The 21,721-nt window shown below is 31.6% G+C and overlaps 1 protein-coding gene and 1 long non-coding RNA gene across 3 annotated transcripts in view; one reads left to right on the plus strand and one right to left on the minus strand.

The window, feature by feature from the left end:
* Positions 1-21,721, minus strand: part of LOC136034542 (E3 ubiquitin-protein ligase MARCHF6-like) — a 289,901-nt gene that overhangs the window by 262,163 nt on the left and 6,017 nt on the right. The gene's annotated exons all lie outside the window — the stretch shown is intronic.
* Positions 52-20,360, plus strand: LOC136034545 (uncharacterized). 2 transcript variants are annotated; one of them, XR_010619204.1, is made up of 4 exons: positions 52-3,446; positions 12,241-12,878; positions 18,474-18,580; positions 20,115-20,360. It is a non-coding gene; the product is annotated as an uncharacterized LOC136034545 (long non-coding RNA). The 2 variants fall into 2 exon arrangements; XR_010619203.1 differs by having other exon boundaries at positions 53-3,425.

The raw sequence follows: 21,721 nt of genomic DNA on the forward strand, positions 1-21,721 counted from the left end.
TTAGTTTTTTTTAGTTTTTTAGCTTTTTTAGTTTTTTTTATTAGTTTTTAGTTTGTTTTTTTCTTTTTAGTTTTTTTGTAGTTTTTACCTTTTTTTTAGTTTTTTTAGTTTTTTTTTACTTATGTCCTGGTCGTCATTTATACTCCCTGTGTCCCGGTCGTCATTTGTGTCCCGGTGCTTTGTTGATGGTGATTGCTAATCGAACATTCCTTGTGTCCCGGTCGCTTTCTCTTTGAGTGTCCCGGTCGTCATTTATATTCCCTATGTGCCGGTGTCCCGGTCGTCATTTGTGTCCCGATGTCCCGGTCTGTAATTTCGTCAGTCGAAAACATGACGTCAGTCAACACACAAACATGACGTCACCCGACAGACCCACACACACACAGACTACTTAATTTTATATATATAGATAAAGCCTTTTCACTAATATTCCTAGCTGCAGTCCAAACTTTCTTACCTATGACGTGATCAGCAATATTCACAAATTGTTTTTCTAAAATTATTCGGTTCATCCTCTACATTGTCAGAATTTAAACTCTCCAGTTGAGTATTCAACTGTTCCTGGAAAGTTTCGCTCAAATTCTCAGCCTGGAGTCAACAAAAATCAACTAAAACCAAAATCTCAATACCCATGGAATCCCACGACAAACAACAATTTGGTCGAGTTCATCTTTAGAAGCTGTTTTTTTTTTCAAGAAACATAAACAGCAACTTGGTTACTTGTGTGTATAATTTTCTACATGGAATATTACTAATTATCTTCAAATTCTTCAGAAACGCTAGGTCCTTGGCCCTAATTATCTGATAAATGTTCTTTCCAAATATTTAACACCACTCGCTCTTGAAATATATTGCTTTAATCCTGGCCTTAATATCAATTAAATATACATTTTGTCCCTTCTTTTAACTCTCTTTCTTATTTTTGTCTTGGCTAAGATTTACGACACGTCTTTAAAAAATTCACTAATTATCTAGCGGCTGTAAATTCCGACTAGATAGTGACTCTTCCAGTCAAATCAGATGGATACAAAGCCAAATGCTAGACAAGGATGACCTTAAATCAAAATATATTGATTCTTGAACTCTATCTGAAAATATGATATGTAATTAAAGAAACACGGAATTAAAGACCTTGGATTTGTCGGGGCCAATGATCATCACTCTCGAAGAGAACAAACCTCCAGCAAGATGTATTGTTTTTTTTTTATTTTTTGAAGTTAGTTAGTTCTGACATTTCTTGAGTTAATAGTATCTTTTATCTTTTTCAAATGCCTGCATTTTAATATTCTTGCCTTTGTTATAGGTTTGGTATAGGAAGTTATCTGAATGCTAGAGAGGCGCCATCTACAAAAAAATCTGATTATAGACAAGAGTATCGTTTGATGATAGTCAAAGGTTTTCTCCTCCACTCTAGCCTTTGAGCTTGGGGATTAGAAGTGGCGTGAAAAGACAATCGTTCAAGGAAGATTCCTAATTGAATTGAATTTATAAAATAAAAACATCCAAAGTGTTTTATAGACAACAAAATAAAAAACAACAAATACTTCAACTTAGGCTCCCCCGTAAGACTATGTGGCCAAGACAAAACAGGGAAAAAACAAAACGAAAAATTAAACATATACATCCATCAAACATTTTAAAAATAATACACTCACATCATCAAGCTGGACTATCTCGCCCAACCCCCCAAAAAATAGATAAATAAAAGATACAGAAAATCCAAGATAGGCATGGGAGTAGTACATGATCCCCCCTACTCAAATAAATAACAGATCTGGTGACAATCAACCCTACGTAAAAACCGGGGAAAACTTAAATTATTAGCAAGAAATTCACCATAATACTTCTTGAAGATAACAAATAAATGAGAGCCCTGTGCAGATACCGGTAGGGTGTTCCAAATCATGTTACAAGCTATCAGAGGGTTGAACTCAGGCCGTATTGAGGGAGTATGAGGTATCTCTAAGGTGTTTGATGTGTGGAAATGATGGATAGATTGCTCAGAAGATATAATACTATATGACATAATACTATATGGAGCAGCACGAAGCTGGCCATGCGACCTTAAAAAAAAAAAAAATGAAAGAAGGACAAGACAGAAAAATAAAGAGATCTCAAATCAAGCAAGGCCTTAAGTAGGGAACATTTGATATTCTATATAAGAGTATTTGCTTTGTTATATAGTTTTGAAAGTGGCTTCAGTAACGAGGGAAAAGTTGACATCCGAAATATAATGCTAAACAACGCTGTAGAATAGGATTCTAAAGACTGGCCCTGGAAAAATTATTAAAAGTCTTTTAGGTCCCTAAGCTTCAGGACAATTCCTTTTTAAGATGGTTAATATGATACTTAAAGGAAAGATATAAAAGAGGAAAGAGGTTTTATCCCCCTTGAGAAGATTTGGTCAGTCCTAGGGACATAAACATATTAGACGTTATTAAACTTGGTGACCTTACTTGCATATAATACAACGTAAATTTCATCCTCGAATGTTATTTTTAAAGAAACCCAAAGAATTTCTGGATTAGCTATGTGTATTATATTGTATTTGGTTTGTTACTGATCAGCTTTAACTTCTTCAGAGGAGTCTCTTAAAGCATGTTAGCTAATTATGTTATATTATAGACTGATTTTGACATTGCTATTTTTAACTCATTTGAATCTTGTTTCAATTTTATTTTATTTATTTTTCTGCTATTATTTTAAATTATAAAGAGAGAGCTTGAATGACGAGAAATGAAAAACACTTTAATGGAGATATTTTCAGACTTAAACCTTCTAAGTAGCTTGGAATTCAAGACTAGAATATTTAATTGGAATATTATTAGCTATTTGATTAGAATAAGAAGCTTTTCTGTAGTACTAAGAACTTGAAAGTTTGATGATGCTTGGTAATAGTGGATGCATTTTATGAAGTTTTTTTTTTCAACCTATGTAAAAGGTGAGAAATGTTTCAAACCTGATGAATATCTGAATTTTGTTATTACCTTTTTAGTGAAGGACTCGTTTAATAATAGGCAGCACAATAGCACTCGATGATTAGAAAAGTCTATATGATAAGAATATATAATATATTCAGAACATAACGAATATTAATACATTTTCAAAAATGATATCCCGTAGTCAAATACTAAACATACCCTTGTTTTATTCGTATATTCACAAGTCTATTAGGATGGTGTTGAACCAAAAATAATACTTCTAGCTTTCAAGACAAAATTAATGTATAAAACCTTTAAACCAAATTTAAAAAAAATTATTTCTGGGAAAGGGCAACGAAGCTTGAAGAATGAAGTTATTTGTTCTACCTTGAGAAATGAGGAAGACTGGCGAGATTGGTTTACTCCTATTCTAGTTTTTCAAGGAATAATTGGATACGATTTATTAGGGCTGACGTGTACAAAAGATGTTTTTCAGCTTAGATGGTATTAAACATCAGTCGATAAGTAAAAGCAATTGCTATGTCTACAAAGTAGTAAAACAGCTTCTTTTTAACTGAACTGTTTCGTATAAATTAACCCACAAGTCTAGAGAGCATACAGATCATCAAATTTCCACAAAATATATGAGTTCCAGATACCATGTGTTGCAAAGAATATGTCTGGTCCTGCTGCAAGTGTAAGCAAATAAAATACTATAAAATAAACACCACTTTCAACAATCACGATGAGAGGACAACAAGCTGCATTATAAAAGGCAAAGAGAAACCCTTTAATTCTCAATGGATTATTCTTCTACGTAAAAGAAAGATATTGCTTCTCTCATTTTACCAGTTTCAAAAAATCCCCCAAAAAAAGAAATTACAAAAAAGTAGTAAAGAAAATACACAATATACAAAAAGGAAAATCTTCTTTCACATCATTGCTTTTTTACAAAATAAACATTTGAAAGTTAAACGATACTTATTTATTCAAAAACGACTTCTTTAATCTATCTTGGTTGCTTCCTGAAAAGCAACCTAATAAAGAAAAAACCCTTGCCCATAGTAACCAAAATCTAAAAACGCGTTAAAAAAAAAACCTGATTGAAGAATAACAAGTATAATTTTAATTAAGCTTAATGATCAAATTTTGTTTCAAATATAAATTAATGGGTATTTAAAAAAATACCTTGAAACCCCATATAAATTTTGTCAGACCGAAATGAATACTGAACTATTGTAATTACCACAGTCGAAACTCCCAAAGTAAATCGTTTTTTTTTTATATGGGAAGCTTGTTTTCTTTAATTTGCGACTGTGGGGTGTTTTAGGCAAACAGACACCCCACAGCGGGATACTGAAACATTATGGAGAGATTTTTAAAAGCTCATTTGACTGGAAATTACTTTATCCTCGTACTTTTTGTAAGTAACAACAAACAATTTTAAAGATGAATATAAACATTTTTGAAAAAATTGTCTCTTGAAATACACGATGTTACACTCATTTGCCGTCAAAAAGGGTTTTTACTTTAAAGAGTGGATTCTGGAAAACTAATGAAAATATTATTCGTTCTTTACAATGATTTGCTAAGAAAAATTCTAAGGCTTTTCTTAGTTTAGGGTGCATCTTTACCCGCAATTCGTTACACGAATTGTTTAATTAAATAATTTTACTGCTGTTGGTTTGGTGCGAAGCACCACACCAACAGCTAGTATAAATATATATATATATATATCTTCTATATATATAAAAATAAGTTGTCTGTCCGTTACGCCAGATCATATCTTCTATATATATAAACGAAAACAAACTAAAATGTAAAAACTGGGAATTGCATAAATATTTCGAAATATTTTAACAATAGATTAAAGTAATTCGAAAAAAGAAAAATGGTAAAAAACTAAAAAGAAAAAACTAAAAAAAAAATTAAAAATTGAAAAAATAAAAAAATAAAAAAAAGAAAAAACCCAAAAAGAAAAAACATAAAAAAATAAAAAAGATAAAAAACTAAAAAAAACTAAAAAAGCTAAAAAACTAAAAAAAAAAGAAAAAACTAAACAAACTGGGAATTGCACAAATATTTCAATATATTTTGACAATATATATAAAAATAAGTTGTCTGTCCATTACGCCAGATTATATCTTCTATATATATAAAAGAAAACAAACTAGAATGTAAAAACTGGAAATTGCATAAATATTTCGAAATATTTTGACAATAGGTTAAAGTAATTCGAAAAAACAAAAATGGTAAAAAACTAAAAACAAAACTAAAAAGAAAAAACTAAAAAAAACTAAATAAAAAATTAAAAAAAGAAAAAAACTTAAAAAGGAAAAATGTAAAAAAAATAAAAAAGTAAAAAACTAAAAAGAAAAAAAAACTAAAAAAAACCTAAACAGCTAAAAAAAAAGAAAAAACTAAAAAAACTGGGAATTCCACAAATGTTTCAATATATTTTGACAAAAGATTAAGGTAATTCGAAAACCTTAAAACAGATACCCAAAATTTTGAGGTTTATTATCAATAAAAAGAAGAAACTTAAAAAAGAAAAACTAAAAAAGAAAAAAATAAGAAAAGAAAAAACTAAAAAAGAAAAAAAAACTGAAATGAAACTGTATCTATATATCTATATAAATGACGACCAGGACACTCTAAGAGAAATTACAGACTGGGATACCGGGACACAAATGACGACCGGGACACAGGGAATATAAATGACGACCTGGACACAGGGATACAACTCCAACGGGGACGCCGGGGGCACAGGGGGATATATAGATGACGACGGGGACACAGGGAATGTTCGATTAGCAATCACCATCAACAAAGCTCAAGGGCAATCGTTAGAAAAATGCGGTATAGATATGAATACGAATTGTTTTCCCATGGACAATTATTATGTTGCATGTTCAAGAGTTGGTAAACCTGACAATCTATTTATATGGACAGACAATAGGACAGCGAAGAATGTTGTATATTCGCAAGTTTTACGTAGTTAAATATATATCTATATATATAAAAATAAGTTGTCTGTGTGTGGATCTGTGGATCAGGTGACGTCATGTTTGTCCGCATATGACGTCTGAATTATTTCACACTAATACAAAAGAAGAAAAAAACTAAAAAAGGTAAAAACTACAAAAAAAACTAAAAAGAAAAAAAAACTAAAAAAGCTGAAAAACTAAAAAAAACTAAAAAAAGGTAAAAATCTAATAACTAAAAAAAAACTTAAAAAAAAAAAATAGGCAAAAACCACAAAAAAAATAAAAACTAATAAAAAAATAAAAAACTAAAAAAACTAAAAAAAAACTAAAAAAAGGTAAAAAAACTAAAAAAAACTAAAAAAAACTAAAAAAAAACTAAAAACTAAAAAAGAAAAAAACTAAAAAAAAGGAAAAAACTGAAAAATAAAAGAGAAAAAGAAAACTAAAAAAATATGAATAAATATATATAAAAATAAGTTGTTTGTGGGTTATGTCTGTCTGTCTGTCTGTCGAGTGACGTCGTGTTTGTCCGCATATGACGTCTGAATTATTTCACACTAATACAAAAGAAGAAAAAAAACTAAAAAAGGTAAAAACTACAAAAAAAACTAAAAAGAAAAAAAACTAAAAAAGCTAAAAAACTAAAAAAAGGTAAAAAACTAAAAACTAAAAAAAACTGAAAAAACTAAAAAAAGGCAAAAACTAAAAAAAAAAACTAAAAACTAATAAAAAAACTAAAAAAGCTAAAAAACTAAAAAAACTAAAAAAAGGTAAAAAACAAAAAAAAAACTAAAAACTAAAAAAGAAAAAACTAAAAAAAAGGAAAAAACTGAAAAATAAGAGAAAAAGAAAACTAAAAAAATATTAATAAATATAAAAAATATAAATATAAATATAATATAAATTAGCAATCAACAAAGCACCGAGACACAAATGACGACCGGGACACAGGGAGTATAAATGACGACCAGGACATAAGTAAAAAAAAAAACTAAAAAAACTAAAAAAATGGTAAAAACTACAAAAAAACTAAAAACTAATAAAAAAACTAAAAAATCTAAAAATCTAAATAAACTAAAAAAGAAAAAAGGAAAAAAATAAAGGAGAAAAACAAAACTAAAAAACGAATGTATATACAGACCGGGACACCGGGATACAAATGACGACCGGGACACAGGGAATATAAATGACGACCGGGACACAGGGACACAACTACAATGGGGACGCCGGGGGGCACAGGGGGATATAAATGACGACCGGGACACCGGGACACAAGGAATATAAATGACGCCTGGGACACTCAAAGAGAAATCACAGACTGGAACACCGGGACACAAATGACGACCGGGACACAGGGAATATAAATGACGACCGGGACACAGGGACATAACTACAAAGGGGACGCCGGGGTGCACAGGGGGATATATAAATGACGATGGCGACTCAGGGAATGGTCGATTAGCAATCACCATCAACAAAGCTCAAGGGCAATCATTAGAATCATGAGGTATAGATCTGAATACGGATTGTTTTCCCATGGACCATTATATGTTGCATGTTCAAGAGTCGGTAAACCTGAAAATCTATTTATATGCACAGACAATGGGACAGCAAAGAATGTTGTATATTCGCAAGTTTTACGTAGTTAAAAACATATATATATATATATATATATATATATCTATCTATATTCACAGGTGGGACATAGGGACACAACTACAATGGCGCGTAACTAATATGGCGCGTAACGACTTACGCGCGCGGGGGGGCTTGGGGGGGGGGCGCGAAGCGCCCCCACCAACTAGGTGTTGGGGTGGCGCGAAGCGCCACCCCAACAGCTAGTATATATATATATATATATATATATATATATATATATATATATATATCTTTATATATAAAAATAAGTTGTCTGTCTGTCTGTCTGTGGATCAGGTGACGTCATGTTTCTGTGTTGACTGACGTCATGTTTTCGACTGACGAAATTACAGATCGGGACACAAATGACGACCGGGACACCGGCACATAGAGAATATAAATGACGCGGGACACTCAAAGAGAAAGCGACCGGGACACAAGGAATGTTCGATTAGCAATCACCATCAACAAAGCACCGGGACACAAATGACGACCGGGACACAGGGAGTATAAATGACGACCATGACATAAGTAAAAAAAAGCTAAAAAAACTAAAAAAAAGGTAAAAACTACAAAAAAACTAAAAAGAAAAAAAAACTAAAAACTAATAAAAAAACTAAAAAGGAAAAAAAATAAAAAAAGGAAAAAAAAATGAATAATAAAGGAGAAAAACAAAACTAAAAAAATAAAAATAAAAAAAAATAAAAAGAAAAAAGAAAAAAAACTAAAAAAACTAAAAAAAAGTAAAAACCAAAAAAAAAATAAAAAGAAAAAAAGGAGAAAAATACAAAAATTTATTTCATCATATACCATTTCAAAAACGAATGTATAGCCTATACAAACCGGGACACCGGGATACAAATGACGACCGGGACACAGGGAATATAAATGACGACCAGGACACAGGGACACAACTACAACGGGGACGCCGGGGGGCACAGGGGGATATATAAATGACGACGGGGACACAGGGAATGTTCGATTAGCAATCACCATCAACAAAGCTCAAAGGTAATCATTAGAATCATGAGGTATAACTAAAAAAACTAAAAAAAAGGTAAAAAACTAAAACCTAAAAAAAAGACCAATTCAAAAACGAATGTATATACAGACCGGGACACCGGGACGCAAATGATGACCGGGACACCGGGGACACAGGGACACAAATACAACGGGGACGCCGGGGGGCACAGGGGGATATATAAATGAAGACGGCGACACAGGGAATCGTCGATTAGCAATCACCATCAACAAAGCTCAAGAGCAATCATTAGAATCATGAGGTATAGATCTGAATACGGATTGTTTTCCCATGGACCATTATATGATGCATGTTCAAGAGTCGGTAAACCTGACAATCTATTTATATGCACAGACAATTGGACAGCAAAGAATGTTGTATATTCGCAAGTTTTACGTAGTTAAAAACATATATATATATATATATATATATATATATATATATATATATATATATATATATGTTTTTAACTACTTAAAACTTGCAAATATACAACATTCTTAGACGTCCCATTGTCTGTGCATATAAATAGATTGTCAGGTTTACCGACTCTTGGACATGCAACATAAAAATTGTCCATGGGAAAAACAATCCGTATTCAGATCTATACCTGATTATTCTAATGATTGCCCTTGAGCTTTGTTGATGGTGATTGCTAATCGAACATTCCCTGTGTCCCCGTCGTCATTTATATATCCCCCTGTGCCCCCAGTATCCCTCTTGTAGTTGTGTCCCTGTGTCCCGGTCGTCATTTATATTCCCAGTATCCCGGTTGTCATTTGTGTCCCAGTGTCCTAGTCTGTAATTTCTCTTTGAGCGTCCCAGTTGTCATTTATATTCCCTGTGTCCCGGTGTCCCGGTCGTCATTTGTTTCCCGGTCTGTAATTTATCTTTGAGTGTCCCGGTCGTCATTTATATCTCCCGGTCGTTATTTGCGTCCCTGTGTCCCAGTCTGTGATGTCTCTTTGAGTGTTCCGGTCGTCATTTATATTCCCTGTGTCCCGGTCTATAGTTTTCTTTTTCTGCTTTATTTTTCAGTTTTTTTCCTTTTTTTACTTTTTTTTCAGTTTTTATTTTTTTTTATTAGTTTTTAGTTTTTTTTTCTTTTTAGTTTTTTTTTAGTTTTTACCTTTTTTAGTTTTTTTTTAGATTTTTTGTATTTTAGTTTTTAGTTTTTTGCCTTTTTTTTATAAGGCAAAAAATAGTACACATAGTAAAATAGTACAATATTGCATTAGTAGACGGTTGAACAATACAAAAATGGACTCTTAGGTAGGCCTAATCGAAAGTTAACTTTGTGCGCAAAATTCTTCTATTAAATATTTTTAAAAGAATGCACAGACCTGTGTAAACTTTACGAGTGTAGAAATAAACTAAAAGTGATTTAAAGATGGTAAATTGTCAAAATATTTCCAGCAGAGGACCCCCTAACCCCCTGTTTGCATGAGGTTTGGATCCACTAGATTCTTGTGGGCAACCTCGAAAGACCTAAATCGGCAACCTCCTCGTGATGGTGGTGCGCTCTAAAAATAAGAAAAAATCGATGAATACAAATTTAAGAACATGCTTGGAAAGGAATAAAAATTAGAAATCATGAAGTTGTTGTAAATAGTTTGGAAATTTGGTTTTGGATTAATGTGAATAATTTCGGTTTATTCTTAATATTTTGTTATTACTTATCCGTTGTTTTAATCGAGATATGACCTTTTTATGCATCAGGGTAATTAATTCCTTCCCTTTTATGACGGGGGAAAAATACAAAATTGATGTACGTCTTTTGGGCCAAATACGGTATAATATTTCAAGATTTGAACCTCGAAGATTTTTTTTATTGTAAAATGAACTACTCCCCTTTCATAGAAAAGATAAAAAAAATCTGTCCTGGATGAGAAATCAATTACAACTGCCAGTGCTTAGTTTGGCTCTCCAATTCGAAATATGCCATGTAGATTTTTCAATCAGTTCGTGGTAACAAGCTTCAAGTAAAAACCGATTCCTGCCAAATATAGTCATACTCCCAAAAAACGAATGTTTACAAAACCCTAATTCCTGCTGGAGCCTTGTCAGGTCTTACTCCTCTCTTGAAGAGGTTGAATTTGACTTAAAAGTCGATAAAGTGTGGTTGATATGTGACAAACCTTCTTTGTTGCAAAACTTCTTGTTAATCTTCCGATAGCATGAGTTTTGTGTAAGCACCCTCTCCTTCCTTGTTTTGCTGCTAGCCTTGGGTGTACGGGTGAGACCCCTTTCATCATAACAGAAGGAAGCTTTTTTTTAAATCAAAAAAGCTTTAGCTTTGAAAATGCACTTTGAGGTCAATCCTCTTCCCTGTGTCTATGTACACACCCAAAGGTCCTCTGTGCTCTATATCAGGTAAGGTAAATATAATATTTGATTCAAAATATTTTTACATAAGAATATTGACACAAAGATTGTAAAAAAAATTATTTATATATAAGGTGAATAAAACTTTTTTACCTAAGAAATGGAGCCCCAACCCCAATCCAAAGGCTGGCCCCTAAAAACTACAGTTACCTACTGAAAACTACACAAACCAAGCTTTATTTCCTTAGCTTATTAAACCAAAGAAATATAGCACCAAATAATATGTGGTGCTATATATGTGGTAAGGCAAATACAATATTTACTTCAAAACATTTTTCATAAGAATATTGCCACAAAGATTGTAAAAAAATTACTTATATAAAACCTTTTAACCTAAAAATGGACGAAACTTTTTTTTACCTAGAAATGGAACCCCAACCCTGATGCAAAGCCTAGCCCCTAAAAACTACAGAAACCGAGCTTTATTTTCTTAGCTTATTAAATCAAAGAATTTGATTTGGGCAATACATATGTGGGATAGGCAATGTTCAGCACATATATAAGATAACTATTAGGATGTATATTTTAAAACCTTATATTAACTTTTCTCCATTTTTAAGAGGCCAACTTATAAATAGATAAATAAAATGAGGTTTATGTTTAATAAAAATATATAACAAATATATAGATACATACAAAATATATATGTAAATATATAATAAAGAGTTATAGAGAAATAAAATGAAATAAATAAAACAACATATAAACTTTGTAGATGTAAAGCTATATTTATATGGGCTGTTCTGTCACCATGATGAGCTGTTTAGAAATTGTACATAATTAGAAAAAATGTTTACGTATAGAAAAATGCTAGAAAACGTTAGAAACGATTGGAAAAAAGATATATAAAAAGAAAAAAACGATGATAGGTTTACATATGCAAGGTGTTTCCTGTTTTCCTTTTTTGCTAAATAACATTTTTGTGTTTTTGTTTTATTTTCTTGTTTATTTTGGCCTGTTTAGTGAATTTTTCATTTTTTACATTTAGTAGAGGTTTCTGGACCAGAAACCGAAAGTAATGGTGGAAGTGAAGAATGAAAAACTTAATGTCAGATAAGCTAATTAGAGTAAAGCTAGGTAACAGGAGCTATTTTGAAATATTCCACAAAATAGCGTACCGATTCCTGCAAAAAAAGCATAAAATACTAAAAGAACGCTTTAAAATTCTTCAGGGACGCACATATAGCAAGAGCACAAAAAAGATGTAAATTTATGTTTGGAAATTTATTTCTTTTGTTACATTATTTTTTTATTTCTTTTACTTCTTTATTTATTTCTTTATTTCTAGGGTACCGATTCCTGCAAAAAAGCACAAAATACTACAAGAACGCTTTAAAATTCTTCAGGGACGCATATAGAGCAATAGCACAAAAAAGATGTATATTTATGTTTGGGAATTTATTTCTTCCTAAATAACTCAGTAAATGATTTAATGACTCCGCTGATTTTTAAATTAAAATCAACTTGGTGGAAGTGAAAAAAAACTTGAGAGACATGGCTAATTGGAGTGAACCCTAGAAAAAACTTGAGATCCATTGATAATTGAAGTGAACCAAAGAAAAAATTTGAGAGCCATTGCTAATTTGAGTGAACCCAAGAAAAAACTTGAGAGCCATGGCTAATTGAAGTGAACCCAAGAAAAAACTTGAGAGCCATGGCTAATTAGAGTAAACTCAAGAAAAAACCTGAGAGCGATGGCTAATTGGAGTGAACCCAAGAAATATCTTGAAAACTATGGCTAATTGGAGTGAACCCAAGAAAAAACCTGAGAGCCATGGCTAATTGGAGTGAACTCAAGAAAAAACCTGAGAGCCATGGCTAATTGGAGTGAACCCAAGAAAAAACTTGAGAGCCATGGCTAATTGGAGTAAAACCAAGACAGAGAGTCTCAGTGAGAGGCAAAGCTGGCACAACTAGCTCATAGAGGTATTTTGTCAATTATTTACACACTATACTCGTTATATCTAAAAATGGAAAGTCACTGAGATCTGAAAAATTGTTTTCGTTAACGAACACAATTAAAAATTGTCTTAGTACTTACATCTAGTTTTTGATTCGAATTCTTTGAATTTTCCTGACATACAATCACCATTTTCTTGTTGATAACAACTTCTTTACGTCTTTTATAAGCAACTGTTCGTATTTGTTTTCCTAGAAAAAGACCAGAAAAATCAGATAAAGGTCAGCGAATAATCACAATTAAAATATGATTCAACTAAAGTATAACATGCAATCCAATATGCTTATATTTAAAATATGTTTCAGAATAATTCAACTAAAGAGAAAAGGAGAGATTTTTCTCTTCTGGTGAAAAGCAACAATAGGGTAACTTAAATCCAATTTTAAAATTGTCAAATGTCCCAACAGTCAGGCCTATCATATGGGAGAGTAAACTAACTTTGGTGTAACCGATATTATACCTAGAGGTGAAACCCCATTAAACCTTCATATGGTAGCAGATTTTCTATCTGGAAAATAGGGTAAAAGTTATATAGCATGTATGGTTTAGAAGTTACACTTAATAATTACAAAATCAAAAATAAGGGTTCAAAAGAGAGATCTTTTAACTAATGGCCTGGGTCCCTTTGCGCTGGACTGTGCGTAGAGGTAAGGGAAAAACCGTGAACAGGATGGTGGCGGGCTGTTAAATAATAGCCGGGATAATGACCGGGTAAAAATAGTTGGTAAGCCAAATAATTAAGACACGCAAACGTTCTTTTTGAAAAACATGAACTTGGGTTCTATTCAATACCTAAAAGGCCCCCACTAGGCTAAATGCCCACCAAATAACGGGCCCAGCTGTAAAAAAAAAAGTAATTTAAACAATAAAAAATAAGCCTCAAAACACAACTCTGCTTCTCGTCTCACCTCAATATTCTTCTTCTTTTCTTCGTCCAACCCTGTGGATTACCACAGCTTCTGCATATAGGCGTCATCCGGCTATAGATTAACTACCATGGAAAATGGCTTAAGCATCGAGACAGTCCAAATAATAGGGATACATGACCAATTTCAATAAGCTTTCGGTTTGAAGTGGATGGTCGTCGTGCTCTGATCTGGTGGGAAGGCGGTTGGGCCTGATCGTGCGTCCGAGGGGGGATAAAAATACATGACAATCAATACAAGTCCAGTATAAGCTGAGATCCAGCATCAGTTCCTTACAAGTGATTCAGGAAAGATGGTCTTCTCAGTGAAAATTCAACTAAATGCAATTTTCAAATTCCTAAAATAAATAGGTACTGACTAATTTAGCGCTGAGGCTCTTGTTGCACAACTAACTAAGAATTTCTCTCGTTCTCTCAATTTTCATTTAAGAGTAGCAAAGAAACAAGCTTGCCTCATGAGAGGGCATCACGCATCCAAGTGGATTGGCTTCAACAGCCTCTTGGCCTCCCATCTGTGGAAGCAACTACAAACTTGGATGATATCTAAACTTGCCCTGTAGCATGGATTAGAAATAGTAATGGCACAAAAAACCAAAAGTTGCAGGAATGATTGGTGTAAAGGGGTATGGTTGTGAAATTAAATGCACAAACGCTCGCTATATTCTCGGCCTTGGGGCAACTGAATTGTAGCAATTACCGATACCAACTAAAGAAACTTTAAACCTCAAATGTGGACAATTAGCTCATATTGAATCTGGTGTCATTTAACACCCGATATTTTTCCATACTTTAGGGTTATGAAGTGTGCTTTAGCTCTATTGATTTACTTTTGCCAGGTATTTTACTTAAACTTGCGTCTGAAGAGGAAGCCAAATAGCACCATCTTTTTTAACCTGTTGCAGTATTTACCCGCTTCCACTGTGTCAAATTTTAAGCCGTTAAAAATTAAAAACGTTCTTCGATCAATTTTTCAGTAAATTATCTGTTTCTCTGAGCTGAACCAATACTACACGTAATTAAAAAAAATCAAAATAATAATTAGAGACGGCCAGAATTTCCAGTGGGAGGGTATCTGAGGGGTGGAGGACATTTATTCAAACTACCCTCTTACAAATTCACACTTAGAAGTAATCAAAGGATATTAAAAAAGGTTAGATCTTCAGCCGTATGATTTCATAAATTTCATTTCATAAAAAATACCCAATTTATAAATTTGAAACTACCATAAAACAACAACCTAGAACAGAAAACAAAAGTACCAATAAATTTGTTTTCCAAAATTTCAAGCAATCTACATCTAAAAAAAATATATATATAAAATATATGGAATAACAGTTAGGCAGAACCAAACATATATTTTAATCCGTTATCTGAGAACCTCGAAGCTGTACTTTTACTATTTAATACTTAAAGGGTATCAAAGATGTTCAAAAAGGTACAGGGGCCTTATTGGGTGAAAGACAACGGAGTTTTTAGCCCTTCCCACCTCTGTTTTGAAAAAAAAACTTTTTTTAGCTCTTTCCTTTAAAATATGAGAATATTAAAACCCACCCTTGATTTTAATCCCCCCCTGCCCTTAAACTTTTGCAAATTAACGCAACTGAAAGGGTAAATTTTCCTATATTTTATTGGTAAAGCTATTTTCACAGCATAAAAAATACTGACTTAGCTCTTTGCAAAGTGCACTTTGTGACTTTGCACTAAAAATAATAAATTACTAAAGCCAAAAAATCACAATAATTTTTTTTTCTCCAGAATTTCAACCTATCTAGACGTGAAAAAAAAGGAGAAACATAAAACAATAGTCATAGAACGTTAAAACTTAAGCCGAGAGTGTATATGAAAATATTCCACAATTTTTGCAGATTACTTTTCTAGTGTTTAATATATATATATATATATATATATATATATATATATATATATATATATATATATATATATATATATATATATATATATATATATATATATATATATATCATGAAAAGAGAAATCACCAATGCTACAGCACAAACACAAAAAAAAAAAAAAAAAAAAAAAAAAAAAAAAAAAAAAAAAAAAAAAAAAAAAAAAAAAAAAAAAAAAAAAAAAAAAAAAAAAAAAAAAAGACAGAAGGAGAAAAGGAAGACTGTTTTCCTAAATTAGTGATTAATATAGACCAGCACTTGAATGAGGCCTTAACCCTACTCATCCATACAATCACATAGGTCAAACAGCATAGCCACACACAATCAACCATAAAGAATAATCCATGGACAGGCAGTCATGTCGTCAATAAGTATAAGTCGTCATTTACCGAACAATAGAAAAAATAATATAGACAAATAATTCAGAGGCAACACCCAACATAAGGGCTCATCAGGAGAATACACTGGCCTATATAGGGTTTCGCCACTCTAAATTCTCTACCCAGCACAGTGTTGTGGCTACCACAGAATATCCATGGCATCCTATATACATATAATACTACTACTACATACATACATATAATATACATATATATATACATATATATATATATATATATATATATATATATATATATATATATATATATATATATATACATATATATATACATATATATATACATATATATATATATATATATATATATATATATATATATACATACATATATATATATATATATATATATATATATATATATATATATATATATATATATATATATATATATATATATATATATATATATATATATATATATATATATATATATATATATAACGAAAAGAGAAATCACCAATGCAACAACACAAACACATTAAAAAAAAAAGAAAAAAAAAAGAGACAGAAGGAGAAAAGGGAAGACTGTTTTCATAAATTAGTGATTAATATAGACCAGGACATGAATGAGGCCTTAACCCTACTCATCCATACAATCACATAGGTCAAACAGTATAGCCATACACAATCAACCATAAAGAATAATCCATGGACAGGCAGTCATGTCGTCAATAAGTATAAGTTGTCATTTACCAAACAATAAAAAAAATAAAGACAAATGATTCAGAGGCAACAACTCAACACAAGGGCTCATCAGGAGAATAAACTTGCCTATAGGGTTTCGGCTTGTTAGGACAGAATTGCCCCCAAAAATTAGAGTAAGCTCCAGTCCAAGCTTGGATCCCATCCCTAAGCTTGAAAGGTTTACTTTTACTTTTTAAATACTTCATATCCAAAAAAAAAAAAAAAAAAAATATCAACTGAGCACCATGTATTATGAGTGATTGATGAATTTCGAATACGGCTTCGAAAAAAATTGCTAGATGTTTTTTTTATTCTGTAGTTTGACTCTACATTTTTGGAGGGATGAGTGCATGACATATTCGTATGCTTTAATTCATGGACCTTTGACTAGGAATTTGTAAGTAGGCATTTCAATGTTTGTTTGTTTTTTAATTAGAAATAACACACAAAATTAAACCAAAGCCAAACACAAGAAGAGGGGTGGCCTTCTTGGCGTCATCTACAAATAGAAAAATAATTATCATAATTTAATCCAAGGGAGGGGAGGGGGAGATATTACTCCTTCTGGATCCACCACATGTCCCCCTTACCCTTGATTTGACCAGTGCTTACTTATAGTTATGGTTATTTGGAAGTGTACAAACGTTTTCAGGGGGATTTTTTGGTTGGGGTGAGGGGGGGGGGGGGTTGAGAAGAGGGGAATATGTTAGGGGGACTTTCCTTGGAGGAATTTATCATGGGGGAACAAAATTTCTATGAAGGGAGCGCAGGACTTTGTAGCATTATTTAAAAAAAAATGAAAAAATAAATATGAAAAGTTTTTTCAATTGCAGAATTAAATCACATAAAAAAAAGAACTGAAATTATTAAGCATATGATGGGCTCACCTCCTCCTAATAACTAGTACTTTACGCTATAGTATTCTTAGTAATTTCAACTATTTATTCTACGACTTTTGTGATTCAGGGGTCATTCTTAAGAAATGGGGACATAATTTAAGCTTTAGTGTAAAGAGCGAGGTACTGAAGAGGGTGGTGACCCCTCTCAAATACGTCATAAAAACATACAGAAATTTGTTACGTAAGCTATTTTATACGTTTTGTATATCTTTTACTAATAAAAACATTCGTAAAGCTTCTTGTTGTTATAGTTAACCAACCTTCGTTTTTCACGAGTCGTGCTTGAAGAACTGGGACAAAAAGTTAAACTTTACCGTAAAGACCAAGGTATTGAAGTGTCACCAACCATCCTCACACACATAATAATTTGTGTTTGTTTTTAGTTTTAATGTCACTCTTTACTTCCAGTTGATTTTTTTTTTAATTTAACTTTTGATTGTTTTTGAATAATTTAACCCATGAGTCATTGCTCTTAACAGTTAAATGATAATTTAATATTTTTGCCTAATAAATTGTTATTATCAATATATCAGTGTTAATAAATTAATTCTGGCCTAAATATTATTATATTTCTTTTATTGTTATTCTAATTATATTATTAAATATTGTTAATATCCTATGAATTTATGTTATTTTTAAATATTATTGATTTAACCAGCGTAATTATAATTAATTAAAATGAATAAGTAAATTTTTAATTATTTTTGTTTATTGGATCGTTAATGTCTTAATAATTTAAGGTGTTTTTTTGAAGAAGCAACCTCTTGTTAAAGAAGAAGCAGGGATGACTATGTCTCATGAAGATTCTGGAGACACCACCATTGGAAAAGAGGACACAATATCTAAGGTGACTGGTTGATTTTTTGCCTGCTAGTTTGGGTGCGCATAATGAACTTGAAACACGACAAATTTTACTATTTAAAAAATTTTATGACTATGACAAATGTTATGAATTTTTTCACTTTTTTAAAATAGCAAGGATATCAGAGTAAAATATCTTTTACCCTAGATCTCTTAGTTCTGTTTATACCTGAAACATACTATTTTAAATATCTTTTGGGTTTGTTTAAAAGTAAAAAAAAAAATTAAGGACAGTATCCCGTTTTTATCAATGTTGTCATACTGAACTGTGAAAATAGGAAGTAAAACCAATAATTAAAACCAGATAATTTAACTAAATAGTTAAACTTAACAATGCTTATAGTCCATAGAAATTCCAATTTTAACGATCTGTACGTCCTCAAAGACAAGTAGACCTTCAAAGAATGCTATACCATCACAAAATGTTTGCTATTGTCTGTTTTTAGCTTGTTTTCTGCTGATTTCCCCCCTCCCCCACATTCCTTTTTTATTTTAAGTTTCGCGTAGGAAATACAACATAAAAACTAAACCAAAGGAATGAAAGTAGCCTTTTTTTTTCTCTAGGGTGGGAAGTAAAAAAAATCTTAATTAAAAATAATTACGTCATGATTATAAGTGAATCAATGCTGACATTTTCGTGTCATGTTATAACTGTTACACAGATTGTACAACATTTTTTTTCTAGCCTCTATATTCAGTATCCCAGCAATCGTGAGAAGTAAAAAAAAAAAAAAAAAAAAAAAAAAAAAAAAACAACTTTGGTTTGATTTTAATATTAGAGATGTTAATTAATTATAGCCGTTAGCTTTGTGTAAATTGTATTGAAGACAATTAATAGAAATAACCCCGATTTAATATATTACCCCGAGAAAAAGTAGTTTCACTTTAGTCATGTGAGTAACTTAGTAGCTAGTCACGTGACTTCTAGAAGTGGATACTGGATTTCAAGGCGTTAACCTCTGATAACAGTCATAGGAGCTTTGGAAAGCTTTGCGTAAATTTAGCAGACTGTTTCACGTTCTCATAAGCTCTATTAAGCAACCAAGTTGGAATCCATACCCTATCACGTAAAAATTCAAGGTAGTGATCCAATGGGGGGGGGGGGCTTTTTCAATGTGTTCATCTTATCTGGTTGATGTTTGGGAAATGTGCAAGTACTTTATGAGCTAAATAAAAAATAGGTGGGGCCAGTTTCTAATTAGACTATGCGTTAAAAAACATGAACGTTTTGGGATACACCCAGATTCTTCTGGAGGCCGTATTCTCCCTAAATCTCTTAATTTTGCAAATATATTTTCACAGCTCCAGCAAATTCACACAATACGTCAGATTTTCTTGCTATTTTGATGACTTTGAGCATCTTTGCCCTCGTCCATCTCCGAAAACAGAGCAAAGCACTTGAATGGATTATGATTACCTCTTTATAAATTTTTGCTGACGATCATCTAGAAATATTATATGGTTTCAATTTTAAAAAAGGGTACATTTTCTCCATTGAATTGTGTTTACTTTGTTTTCAGGAATCTTGGTTTTTGATGAAAATGAAGATATTTTGGACTTCGAAGAACCAGAGCCAGAAAGTGATGATCATTATGCAGACACCGCGAAACCAAAAAGAAGACGTAGGATTGTTGTTCCTGAGAAGGAGTGTGCATATATAGTGTTTGCCTCAGGCGGTTTGGTGCTACTATGAGAATTTGTAGTAATAGTAGCTTCTAATTGATTTTTTTATATAATTATTTAAAAAATATATAAATCTAATTTAATTTACAGTTTCACGCCTTTATCAGGATGTAAAGTTGTTTTCCTGTACTGCAAAATGCGACTATGTGCATTGGCGATGGCTAAATCAGATATATAAAGTAAAAAATTTACTAAATTAAAGAAAAACATATAATATTTTTAAAGACGCATTATATAATAATCATTTATTATATAAAATATAAGAAAATGTGTATTATATGAAATTTAAATAATAATGAAAAATGTTTATTGATTTTATATACATTTTTTTAAAGGAAAAATATATAATATTAACATATTATATAAAACAAATATGATAATAAAATCGAAAATATAATATAGAAATAGCTAAACATAGGAATTGGGAAGTAAAAGTACTGTGCCACGTTCGCTGTCGTGTTATTGCAGTATGGAGCTGTCTAAGGACAAATCAGCTGTACACGCTCGTCTTCTGTCCTACTCTATTTCGTTTTGCTCTTTACTCCCCATGAAGTTCCCATTTTCTTTAAATCCTTTCGAAAAGCGCGATTTTTGATAGTACATCGTCCTTGTTTTTTGAGGTGTGGTAAATAATTGTAAGATAAAACTTTATCATAATACATTAATAACAATTAATAATAATAATAATTATACATAAAAAGTGTACATTAATTGACAAAAATCGTAAAACTTATTTATCCATTTGTAACTCACACATAAAATAAGTATAAAGTTGAAATAAAAAAAAAATGAAACTCAAGACAAAAATATTTAATCAACGAAAAAGTCAGATAAACAGTAATAAGGTGAAAACACGCATTGGCAATACCTGCCATTCTGATAAAAATTGGCAATTCCGTTAAAATTTCTTATACCTTATCTCCATTTTTGAAATTACCTAGCTTACGCCTAAATTATTCTAGAGAAACTGGTTTTAACGTCTTAGATCAAAGAATAAAGACGAAATGTACAAAAATTGAATATAATTTAGAAAAGATTTTGCTTGGTCTAAAGTTGGCTTAAAGTACCGAAACACATCAAGAATATTTTAGTATCCTAGAATCCTCTTAGGTCAATTGACGCCTGAAAATCACAATTTCGAAGGTTTTTCCTCTAGTTCTTTCAATTTTTTTAAATTTATAGGCAGTACCATAGATACTTCTGATTACGTCAAGCCTTAAATTAACTCGTCTGGCTCGTCTGGTTCAGCATTTTGCTGAAAAGGCCCCCAGTGCGTACACGGAACTCCGTGTTTTTACTTCCACGTCTTCTTAGTGTTTTTGTCATCTCGTATATTATCTCATTATCACCCATGGCCAACCCTTTCGGAGCTCTCCGTTCTTACCATTAAAAGCATTGTCTAATCCTCCAGCTTGGAGTAAAATTCCAAAGTAATCACAAATTA

The sequence above is a fragment of the Artemia franciscana genome, chromosome 13 (genome assembly GCF_032884065.1).
Source record: "Artemia franciscana chromosome 13, ASM3288406v1, whole genome shotgun sequence".
Classification (NCBI taxonomy): domain Eukaryota; kingdom Metazoa; phylum Arthropoda; class Branchiopoda; order Anostraca; family Artemiidae; genus Artemia; species Artemia franciscana.